The sequence below is a fragment of the Peromyscus eremicus genome, chromosome 13 (genome assembly GCF_949786415.1).
Source record: "Peromyscus eremicus chromosome 13, PerEre_H2_v1, whole genome shotgun sequence".
Classification (NCBI taxonomy): Eukaryota; Metazoa; Chordata; class Mammalia; order Rodentia; family Cricetidae; genus Peromyscus; species Peromyscus eremicus.
The window spans coordinates 44,772,088-44,785,179 of record NC_081429.1 but is presented as its reverse complement, the minus strand read 5'-3'; the positions used below and the strand labels follow the sequence as shown (position 1 = coordinate 44,785,179).

The window sequence follows — 13,092 nt, the reverse complement described above, 5'->3', positions numbered from 1 at the left end:
CACTCCAGGTCTCCTGCCAAGCTTCTGCAGTATCAGAGGAGCAGAGGACATCATCACTTGATTTCTCTACACACACCATTCTAGAAATGATAAGAGATGAGCAAGAGAACAGTGGGGAGTAGATGATGTCAGCAGGAATGGTGGCACCCCTGAAATCTCAGCATTCAGGAGACTGAGGCAGGAAGATCACCAGTTCTAGGTTACAGTGAGCTACATCGTTAGAAGCTGTCTCTAAAAGAGAAAAAAAAAAGTACATAGATTTCCATTTTATATACATAAAGGCTCTGTAAAGAAACTTCTAGAATCATAATAATTTTGGAGAATGCCATTTGTTCCTGTCATGTGCTTTTGTTAATTAGAACTATAATCTGTTATTATTAACTATCTGCCTGGCATTATCCTAAGCTCATAGCATGTGATACCCCATTTAACTCTCTCTGTAATCCTCAGAATTAGGTTCAGTCTCCATTTTATAGATGCTCGAACTGAGGCTCCAACTGCGCAATTTCCATGTCTGGTCCAAAGCCCTCATAGAGATTCATAAATATTAAATTTTTCTAGCAGATTTTTTATACATAGTTATTTTCTTAATACTATGTTTATGTGGGTAATACAAGGCTGCAGTGTGATCAAAAGAGTATACGTTGCAGATTCTCACATGTAATAAAAGCATGTCTTCAAATAGTTACACCCTTCAAGTTCTTATATGTTAAACATATATGTAATACTCATATTTTCATACATCTTATATAATATATTTAATTACAAGCACTTTCTTCAAATAAGGCTGTCAGATAAACTCATAAATTTTTAAATAAGTTAATAACACATTTCCTTGTCATTTTCATGGGGTTTTATAATTAATTGTATAGTCTGTATGTGAACATTAGTTGGAGAATTCAAGAGCAAAATACCACAACTCATACTATGTTTGTAAGGTCTTTTAAGTGTTTGAAATAAATAAAGTAGAAAGTTGTACCATGAAAATGGTGAAAAAATATTCAAACTCAAGGACAAGCTACCCATAAAAATCACCAGGGATGGGCTGGAGAGATGGCTCAGAGGTTAAGAGCACCGACTGCTCTTCCAGAGGTCCTGAGTTCAATTCCCAGCACCCACATGGTGGCTCACAACCATCTGTAATGAGATCTGGCACCCTCTTACTGTGTACATAATAAATAAATAAATAAATAAATAAATAAATAAATAAATAAATAAATAAATAAATAAAATCTTTAAAAAAAATCACCAGGGAAATAAGAGACATAGAGTATGTATTAAGACCCTCTTCTTGGGAAAGAGTGGCTTCAACAGAATAGTTCCTGAGGTTAGGTGGTGCAGTAGGAGCAGGGCAGGGAAGCATAAAGCATCGTTTTAGATGCTCTCATAGAGAAAAAAGGTCCAAAGAGCATTAATTGTACCATACCAGCCATAATTTCCTCAGGGACTTCATTGCATGGAGTTTATGCATGAGGCATTTGTGGTGAGATTCAGGGATGACCAGAAGTGTCAAGGAGTATACTGCATTGGAGGAGCTTCAAGAAAAGCAAAGATTAACATAAGCAGTGAAGGAACTGGCCAAGCCTGGGAGGCACAGATGGATCTCAGATGTCCTAGAACATAGATCAGATCAAGGGGACTCTTGGAAACAAAGGGTGGATGAGTACATGAATACTACAAGGCTATACCATATGAAATGACTGTTCCCCTCTTTGAATAGCAAAATAAAAATGTCATACAGTTGAAGAAGTTTTTAAAGAGTACATTGAGTTTTAAATTTTTTTTGCTTTGTATTTGTGTGGTTTTTTTCCTTTTCAATAGGAAGATATTTTTAAGCAGAAGATAACTATGACCAAAGCCATTTTCAGATTATTTATCTTACAGCTCTGTGTAAGACTGTTAAAGTAAGCATGTTACACTAAGCATCATTTTAGATGCTGTCATAGAGGAATGAAAGGACCAATGGGCATTGCTTGTTAATATGAAAAAAAAAGGTCATGAAAGTGAAAGATGCTTCTGAGCCCAAAATTACACTCAGATACAGCAGCTGATTGACTGATGGGAGAAATAAAAGGCGGAAGAATAATTCACAGGTGACTTCAAAGTTTGAAACTGATAGAAAAGTGACTTAGAGAAAGGTGTCTAAGAGCTACCTGAAGGAAGGAGTCCTCTTTTTTTATTGATCCTTGAATGTATAGAAGACACATAACCAATTATTGCTAAATGAGTGGTAGAGGGTGTGTTAAAAGATGATATGTGTGTAGAGCATGAAGGGTAGACTGTGAGTGATACGGACATGTGAAGAGATTGGGGTGAGAAATTGCAGAGCACATAGACACAAGGAAAAGTCTGAAGGATGTGGGTGATGCTACCAAGCAAAAGGGTGAGAGGAGAACCTAAAAGAAGATGTGTTACAGCACCCTCATTATAGACACGGGATGAAACAGAAATTAGCAACATAGAAGGAAGAATTAGAAGACAAACAAAAGAAGTGTGTACTGAATGTGTTAGAAAACAAAACTAATATTTGGACCCTTCAGAAAATTAAAGAATAAAAATAGTTCAATCAATCTATATTTTATAAAACTTTATAAGTCTACATTTTAATCTAAGAAAAGAAGTGATGCTCACTTAGAATTTTATAATGTATAGGTAGTGGCTAATACTTTACGAACACTTTATCTCCTTTTATCTCATTCTGTTGTATTTAAATTTACATAATCAGGACCAGGGAATACATAATTGAATTTTGTCCTTTTCCCACTCATCATGATCTTAAGAATCTTACATTTTTCTCACTTGCATAATTTTCTGACACACAGACATTGATTATCTTTGTTCACCATGCTTTCCAGTTTGCCGTGGTCATCATAAGGTTGCAATGGAATCATTCGTACCTCACCCCTACAGCTCAGATGTCTTCCAATGGATGTTACCCAAAACCAAAATCACATTCTATATTGCTAAATCCTTGGCCAGATAAAATATGCTGGGTTCAAAATGTGTCTATGGTTTGCTCTGGAACACAGTGTCAGTATCTGAGACTCTGTCAGTGTCAGGCATGTGCTAGCTTGTGGCAGATACTTTCATTGTAACTGTGGTGTACATCACTCACTTTATGAATGAAGGGACAGAGACCCCAATGGGTGTGCTTCTTAGTTTTTAATCTAAGACAGTCTACAAGCCAGTCAAATTATGGCACAGCCACAAAATCTTGTGAAGTAAGTAATGTAAAAATATGCTTAACAAGCTAAAGACTCAGAGGAAAGCGAGTTAAAGTCGGAAGAAGGCAAGGAACCAATGATGGAACTCACTGGGCTTTTGACACTTGTTAACGTAAGAAGCCTCAAGAAAAGGGTTAGGCAGACAGAGAGGGATGGGGGATGGCTACATATATAAGCAGAAAAAGAATGCATTTATAGAACAAGGTCCTAATAGAGTGTGGATAATGAATAGAGACAAGGGTTTAGGGCCAATTAGCAAGATTCTACAGACTAGAGCAAAAGAAAAAAAAAAGTGGGGCGTTCTTGTGGTAAGAAAATGATGTCTAGACTTTATCCTAACCTGGAGGCAAATTTACCCATTCAGCCAATGAATACTTTGTGTACTCTAGACTCCAGGTTCTTTTCCTGGCCTTTGGCAATTTCCTTCTAGAGGAGGAAATAACCTGTGGGTTAAAAGTAAAATTCGTACATTGTTGCCATGGCCACTGTGCAGAGAATAGGTCCTAAGCAGGATAGAGGAGATGCTAGGAGATTTACCTCTGCAACCTTAAAGCAGAGATGAAGAGAAGGGAGTCTGTTGAAATTCTGAACGCTGAGGCTAGAAGGAGGTCCGAGGTTCTGTATTTGGACAAGCACCAGGTAACAGCATTGCTGGAACTACATACACTTTCATTAGGGAGAGGCTAGAAGGCAAATGGCCCCCAACCACAGAAATTATTAGAGCCACTGTTAAGAGCAAATCCAGTGTGAGCCCTTGTTTTTGTGCAGTAAGACTGCACACTCCCCAGACTCTCTGAGGTAAGGGAGAATTGCCTCTCTGTACTCCTGAGATTTTGTCATTACAGCCAGTTATTTTTGCGAACGATCCATTAAACCAGCCATAATGAGCTGTTGGCATTTCATTCCCTCTGTCCATGGTCTCTGTTTATTACAACATAATGAATTCTTGTGGTTCAAGTTTGGGAATGTGAATCTATATAACCCTGGGCCAGTGTCTGAGCTCCAGTTCTCTATTCTTGCACCCTAATTTACTTGAACCTCTTCTCTGACTAGAGAAGAGGTTCCCAGCCTGTGGATCATGACTCCACTGTGGAGGGGAGGGTGTCGAACGACCCTTTCATGGGGGTCACATAGCAGTATCCTGCATATCAGATATTTGCATTATGATTTGTCACAGTAACAAGATTAGAGTTGTGAAGTAGCAATGGAATAACTTTATGATTTTGGGTCGCCTCAACATGAAGAACTATATTAAAGGGTCACAACATTGGGAAGGTTGAGAACCACTGATTTATAGGATCAACCCAGTATCTATTAGTCCTTGCCATATATCATCTTCTTTATGCAAAACTCCCAGAGTTTGCATCATCTCCTTTTCCACCCACATCTTAATGCAAGCTTCGGGTGAGTCTTCTAGGGCCACATCGAACTGTTAAGATTAGTCTCCAATTTAAGGAAAGAGCCTCCAACTCACGCTCCGTCAAAATAATTTCTCTCTGGTGGACCATTTTGTTGGTTGAATTGTATTGCTTTGAAGAGTTCTTCAGATTGTTGCAGGGAGACGCATGTGTAAACAGCTGAGTGTCTTGAGTGGCTAGTATTCATAGGAAACCTTGGTGCATGGGGCTGGAGAGATGGCTCAGCTGTTAAAAGCACCTAGTGCTCTTTCTTGGTGATGACCCACTTTTGCCCCAGCACCCACATGGCAACTCACAATCACCTGTAACTCCAGTTCCAAGTGAAGGTCTCCCTCCTCTGGCCCCTCTGGGCTCCTGCACACACAATGCATGTAAATTTATGCAGGCAAAATGCGTAACACACAAACTATGTAACTCTTTTTAAAGAAATTTTGGTACACTCAGAAGGAATATTGGCTTTCCACTGCCATTGCTGGGTTATAATTGAAATTTCCCCTTTAGCATCAGGAATCCAGGAAAATTGACTTATTTGAGTCCTTTCACACCATGTATGATAATTTTAAAATATCTAGAAAAATAATCCATTGGACAAATAAGGCTTACTTGCCTATAAAGGAAAAATAGCTTAAGTGTGTTTTGAACATCAGTGGTACTTTTTATTATCATTTAATATTTTTTCCCACAGAACTAAATTTATTTCTAAGCATGCCATGACAAGGTCTCTAAACTAAGCATTTTCATTTTGCAATTTGATAAATGCTTCAGCAGCCCAATGGAAACAAAGAATACCCTAGAAACTTGAATTTAAAAAATTACAGCGAAATATCAAGTGAAATTCAAACAAAGGAAAGTGAACAAGTCGATCACGTTTTTCCAAGAATGCTTAAGAGAGATCCTTAAAAAATTCAGTCTCAGGCACGTTTTTACCTACTCTGTCTACACAAAATACACCAAGCAGAAGCAAAGGAAATGGGAAAAGTGTGTTCATCTTTTTATATGGACAATGCTGTTGGTCTTTGTATAATTAAGCTGAAACTGGCATTTTTTTTTCAGAATCTGAATGCCATGCCTTCATCATTTTGGCATTCCTTCCCATTCCTTCAAGGGGTGAATGGTTGAGCATTTCAAAGAGACAGAGTATCGTCTCTGGTCCCTCCCTCTCTCTCCCTCCCTCCCTCTCTCTTTTCCTTCATCTCTCCCCCTCCCTCCCCCCCTCTTTCTCATCCCCCCAACACACACACACAGATGCACATGCGTGCACACACAAGTCTTTCTCCCTTCCCTCTCTTCATCCTTCTTTCCCTCTAAATAAAGTATGAATCAATCAATTGTCTTTTTCCATGGATTCTGTTTAAGTCTGATTCATATGGTTTTCATTAACCTTTCTTAAAATTCCCTTCCAGTGTTAATGACTCTGGATTATGACCATTAAAGAAGCCGGATGTACATTAATTTCCATCTGGCATTAGTTAAAACAAAACTAGTCCATTTAACACCTCATAACCAAACTACAGTTTTTGTAATATGTAGGAGTTGGAAAAATAATGGTTCTTTTTGGAAAGATCCTGTTCTGTATCCAAGATGAACAGTAGATATATTTTTCCTATTTATTGTCAGTTTTAGAAATTTCTTGCTAGTGGTAAGCATTTGTGACTCAATACAAGCAAAAAGATATGACATGTAGACATTAATGGGTCTTCCCACATTGCTATGGGTTAGCATAAATTTTAGTGTACTTAGAGGTGAATTTGAGATATTCCAGACTCTTAAAAGTAAAAGCCTAAGTAGGCTGCCTAGTCTCAAAGCATGGCTGCAGAAATCTCATGTAATTGACATGATTATGTTGGTGGTACTTTGAAAATATGGGAAGTTAACAATCAAAAATGGTGAGGGGGAGAAGAGATTCAGGAAGAACTCATGACTCCAAGTTAGTCATATAACTCTGCTCAGAATGTTGTACTTTTCATTTCCAGGACACTATTTTAAAACAAAATACACCAAACAAAACAAAAGTTAAGTCCAATTTCTAAGCTATACAAATGCAAACATTTACTGTGTCCTATCGCTTCTACATCTCAAGCACGCTTCAAATTCACCTGCTTCTCTCTTCCCACAAGGATGGTGATGGTTTTGACTTCCATCATGTTTGATCCAAGTCCTGACAACATTTCCCCATCACTTTCCCCCAATACAAACCATTATCTGAACAGTAGATGGACCAATCTTTTCAGAATACAGTCTAATTCTTGATATTTTTAGGCTATAAACCTTTTTATACTCCCCCATCCCATGACGTTCACCCTAAGGTCCTGAGTCTGCACACTGCTGCAGGCCATCTGTGATCAGCCTCTGCCAGATGACAGGTCCATCCAATATTGGAAATCCTGGAGCTGATACATATTTCTTTTCTTTATTCCTCTGTGTTCTTTCTGCATCACTTCCTTACCTTCCCTGCTCTCCTCCTTCACTTAACTCAAACCCTGCTCACTGGCCATATCTCAGAGTTCATGAATGAGCCTTTGACATCTTCTGGTCTAAGTCATGCTAGCACCTTGGGGCACTCTCATAGCTGAACCTGTTCCATTATCAGACTAACACACATCTTCTCCACAAGAATGGGATCTCCATGATGGTTAACCTTACTCCGACCTAGATCCCCAACACTACCAATAGGGACTTGTCCAGAGTGGGTGCTCAGAAAACGCTGCTGAGGTACAAGACTTACTAACTGATCTGTAGATGTAACCAACCATCTTATTAAATAAGAAACACAGAGCCAATACAGAGATGAAAGCCAAGAGGTCAGAGCAATAGCTAAGAGCTAAAAACCTTACCCTTCACTGTCGCTGTTGCCCTACCTCTCTGTGTGTCTGTCTTTTTATAGTGTTTCTGTTCTGCCTTCTCATTGGTTGTAAACCCAACCACATGACCTCCTAGTCACTGCCTGGCTGTACAGACCTCCAGGTCTTCTATGGTTGGTATTGAGATTGAAGGCATGTGTCTCCATGCTAGCTGTATCCTTGAACACACAGAGATCCGCCTAGCTCTGCCTCCCAAGAGCTGGGATTAAAGGCGTGCACCACCACCGCCCAGCTTCTGCAATGGCTTGCTATTAGCTCTGACCCCCAGGCAACTTTATTTATTAACATACAAATAAAATCCCATTTCAGTACAAATAAAATATCACCATACTGATCCAATATCTTTTTTCTTCCCCTCAAAGGCATCTTTAACATCTCAACCAAAGTTCTACTTCTCAAAACCCCAGCTACCTTCCATTCTGTCGGAGCCATGAATGTGTTCGTACCTTCTAATTAGACACTTGTAATCTTCTGAGAGACTTTAGTTATGTGTTGACAGTATTCTAAATCACCATTAGGGATACATTCTAGAAAGTGTAAAAATCTTAGAAAAGAGTTTTATTGTAATAACTGCATACATTTAAAGTTATTTAATGTAACCTTCATCTTGCCAGAATAGGTATCTCTACAATCTGTGGTTGGTAAACTATACTTTTTCATAAGCATAATACCAGGCCTTAAAAAGACTTTAACAAATGCTGGTATGTAGTACTGTAGGCTTAGATCCCCTTAGGTTCAGATCCAGGGTCTCCCTGTTATCATCTGGGAAATGCTGGGACCTTATCAAGCCTCCACTGTGTAAAACAAGAATAATGTTGTCAACCGGATTAAAATATTGAGAGAGTGCACAAAGATAATAATCATATTAGTCATGATTATTGTGTTCCGAGTTTATATTTTGCCATCCTCTCTTTAGCAAATAAGGCAGACGCAGAGTTTATTTGACTTATTATTATTTGTTGTTATTATTATCTATGCTGTTTGTAAGCTGAATGGTAAAGTTTCAAAGCTTCACTGAACCAAAGGTAAGATCTGTAACAGGAGCTTTGAGGCCCTGAGTGGTTTAACTGGGTGTGCTCCTCTTTTCTGCCCACTCCTCTTCTGGATTAAAAAATAAAACTGACGGGTGGAAAGCCGCAAGAGGAAAGATGGGGTTACATATGATCCAAGGTCAGCAGAAAGGCCTGGAAATTACATGCATGCTAAATTACACCACCTGAGGCCATCTGAGTGTCGGGAGGGAGTCTGAACAGGGTGTTAAGAGTTCAGCTGTCCCTGTGAGGCTTATCTGCAGTGTAGATTGTGCTGAGCCGCTTCTGGCTCTTTCAGCCTCCAGATGACCAGCTGCTCTCAATCCTCCCAGCTGGCTTGACAGGATCTGTCTTCACTTTAGTCTGTTTCCAATGGTCGTCTGCTAGAATGCACTTCAGGTAGCTTTCCCTCCTGACTAGTCAGTGTTAGAGTCATCCCCAATACCCCACCTAATCAATTGCCTCAAAGGAAGGTAAATGACCAAGGAAGTCTTTTGCTGACCTTTGTCTCTAAAAAGTGGCATAGTTCCTTTTGAGGTCAGGACACCTCGGGTGAGCACAGAGGTAGCAGCCAGGACTCTGTGAGTAACCATGGAGCAGCCAGACTGCCTCACTTCAGACATGCTGATTCCCTCCCCAGTTTCAGTGTGGATGTTATCATTTGAGTCAGGCTTGTGCTGATGTAGCTGCGAGTGCTGGATAAAGTTTCCCTTCCTTCACATGGAAAGATTCTTCCTTGGTGTTTGGTATATGTGTGTATTAAGTTCCATCTATGTCTATGTGTCACGTGCACCTGTATGTGCAAATGTATAACTAAGCATGACTTGTTGAGAAGGCAATAGCTCAGCCTGGTTTAGGATTTCTCCTGCTAATGACAGTTGTATGCTCTTAGGTGGGTTAGTCTGTAGAGTCGTATTTCTCCCCAGTAAATTTCAATAATAGTTACCTCATGGATTCATGAGAAATAACTGCAAAAGAAAGTTGTCAGACTCTCAAACATGAGCAATAAGTGTAGCAAATAGCCTATTTTTTATTTTCAAGCAACCACTAGCTATAGTTATAGGTAGCCAATTAGTTTTTCCACTGCTCTCTTTTATCATAAAAATTCAGGGTTTTACCTCTTTGAACATTTTCCTGGAGTATTTTATATTTTTCTACTTCTTATGGGGAAAAGAATTCTTCAGTCACATTTCATACTGTGAGCCTGTGACTTTAGTATCAAAGTAGAAATGCTATTTCTTTCTAAAAGACATTTAATAACACTTAACATCTAAAGAAATGCTTGTAAAAATAATTGCATATGGTTTGTAATGAAAACTTGTATGACTGAAGCATAATGCACACTCTAGTAAGCTGTGCTCCTGGGGGCGTTATATCTTTAATGCTTTCGCTTGGGCCAGTAGTGATGTGGGCAGTGTGCTAATGAAATAACAGTTGATTTGTTCTGAGTTCTGCGGATAATGACTTAAATCAATTGTAGATTAGTTCTGAGGAAGGCAAATCACTTGATTGGCAGTGTGTTTTTCCCTGCTGTGTGAGGCATGCAATAAAACTTGCTTAGCATCTTCATCATATCCTTTTAAATCATAAGGATTACCACACAAAAGTCCTCATTTTAAAATGTATCTACAAATACATTAAATTGTAAAGCAGACTCCCTGACTGACAACCTTTTTGGAAATGAGGTTGTTTGTGGTGTGTATGAACTCTTCTCAGCAAAAGGACTTGTTTTAATAAATCTCTCTTTTTACACACACTTTGTGTGTGAAACACACAAACAATCCCTAGCTCAAACTCACCTCTTTAAAGACCCAGGGTCTCCTAAGATCCTTAGTGGGATCTAACTATGGCAGAACTGGACTGACTTCCAATGTGGTTTGCATACATGCGAAGTGATGCCTGTTGACTCAACGCTGGTACTTTAATGAATCTTGAAATGAATCCCCAGCTTGCTCTGCTCTCTAGAAATAGGTGCTAGACTCATAAGTGATTCCTGGTGATGGCAGGTCTCTGACAGTCCTGGAAAGGAGGCTGATGACTTGCAGACAGCTGTCTGTAGCTCATCAAATACTACTTGATATGAAGCCATTTGGGGTAAAAACTATGATCCGTAAGTATCAAAGATATTAGACCTTATGAAGAAATGAGCTCGCTGTGCATAGCCCATCTTTCATGAGACTCCAATTTAGGGCCAAACTGCACACATGGAGAAAGTGATAGCTGGTTAAGTAAGATAGACTGTCCAAACAGACCTGCAGCCAGGTCTTGTTTTATTGAAAACAAAAGCATAATGTGGATTCTAAAATAAGTAGATGTCAATATGATTCTTTTCTGACCTTGCATTTTACCCGCAGTGCCTAAGAATCAAGGGCACTATCATTGTCAAACACAGCATGCCTACATACAATGCTCCTTCATATAGTCACTGTGTCATCTGATGGTGATAATAGAACTTATTACAAAGAGTCAGTAGAATATACATGCACACAGAATGGTGTTCTCTCCATCTTTTTTTTTTAATGGAGAGAGGGGAAGCAAGTACCAAGTAAACACAGAGATCAGCACATTCAAAGTTGATTGCATGGTTAAAGCAGCTGTTTTCATTTCTTTACGTGTTTTTATGAGTGTTTCACCTGCATGTGAGTATGTGCACTCTGTGTGTGCCTGCTCCCTGTGGAGGTCAGAAGAGGGCATCAGCTCCCTGGAACTGGAATTAGAATAGTCATGAGCTGCCATGTGGATGCTAGGAATCAAACCCACGTGCTTTGTAAGAGCAACAAATACTCCAAACCATTGAACCATTCTCTCCAGCCCCACACAGCAACTATTAACAACTAGCAGGAGCTTCTTCCCAATCTCTAATTTCCACAGAAAACATCACTTCATACCTGTATCTTCTTTTTTCAACCACATGACAGAGTAAATGGCTTTGGATGTGCTTGCCAGAGTCTCCATGTTTAGGTATGATGTAATGAGAGTCTTAAAACTCTCTCAGTGTCTGTAAGAAAATGCACAACTGTTCATAGTAGTCTCAGAGTTCATCTGAGATCTAAAGGCCATATGTGCAAGCAGAAAGAAAGAGATTAGGAAAAGTTCACATAATGCCAAGATAAAGGCACAGATGTTCTGCTCTGGGTGAAGAGAGGATTGTGTAGTTTTGGTGAGAGGCCCTGATAAATTCCTGTTTGACAAGGGTTCTGCCTTGTGGAACTGCAGATCATGTGGTCCCCTGGGTGTTTTGTTTTGCCTCCTTTGGTACCTTTACTAGCAAGCAGCTAGAGAAACACTAAGTCTGCCCAGCTGGGAGGAGAGGTATCAACGAGAGAACAAGAGACCACAGAAAGGACCAAAAGAGAAGCAGACATTTGCACTTTTAAAAATAATACTCATGCTGGGGAGATGACTCATCCTGTAAAGGTGTTTGTTGTCAATCCTGACTACCCAAGTTTGAGCCCCAGGACCAGCATGATAGAAGAGAATTGACTCCCATGGGTTGTCTTCTGACTTTCACATGTATGTAGCAACAGGCTCCACACCCCCAGATTTAATTAAATTTTTGTTTTAAAAATCATACTTATTGTCCCAAGGTGAGACTACAGTATTCACACGTTCTGTGCCAAGTACCCTTGAAACAAAAATACTGTATAAATCTTTATCTTAATCTGTGTTAATCCAGCTAAGCTGATTTAGGCGTTTGGCTCTTGAGTTAACTAATGAGACTGTTATAGGAGCTCAGTGTACTGTGTACACAATTATAAATTGCAGGAAAATTTGTTTCTGGTCTTCAGAAAACCATTGGCATCTATTCTGGTGATACATTTGTTATCTGGTATGAATTCCAGCAGGTATGACATAATAATAACTCATAGATGAGAGATCCTTTTGCTTGTGATGAACTTGTGTCATTATGGAAGGTATAAAGGATTTCACAAGCTTCAATGGAGTAACCTATAATGGTGGTCTGTCTGGTGGAGAATGGGTCCAACTTTCCATCCTCTGCACACAGACAAGCCTAACACTCTGCACATGCCTTTTGTCTGTGGAGAAAAAAACTGTGAGGTTCTTTTATTACTTAAGCTAAAATAACAAATAATTATCTCGCTATAAAAGAAAATACTGATAATTATAGTTTGCCAAGCATGTTGTAGAAATAGACAGGAAAGACAAAGTACTCGTGTTAGCAAACTCCAGAACAGAATGCTTCTGCAGACTGGAATAAACTCCCATGGCTAATGGCCTTTCCAAACAAATGCTACAAATTCCAGGAGCTGTTGAAAAGGCTTGGTGGTTATGGTATAATTGGAGGATGAAAACTGTTAAGCCCAGTTGAGAAATTCCCACTGTATTTAGTTTGTGCAGCCGTTATATGGTTGTAGAGAGAGGAAGGCGGGAGAGAGGAAGGAAGGAAGGAAAGACATAACAAAAGAAAGAAGTTGAAGTTAAAACTGTAGTCTTGTCACTGTGAATGCAAATATCATAAGAAATCAGTTAGCATCTATCCTTTTTAACGTGGGCACATGGAAGAACTAGAAAATAATTGTACAAATCCCTTCCTTTG

The 13,092-nt window shown here is 39.3% G+C and overlaps 1 protein-coding gene across 14 annotated transcripts in view; it reads left to right on the top strand.

Moving 5' to 3' along the window:
• Map2 (microtubule associated protein 2) overlaps window positions 1–13,092 on the top strand; it is a 152,405-nt gene that overhangs the window by 24,029 nt on the left and 115,284 nt on the right. The gene's annotated exons all lie outside the window — the stretch shown is intronic.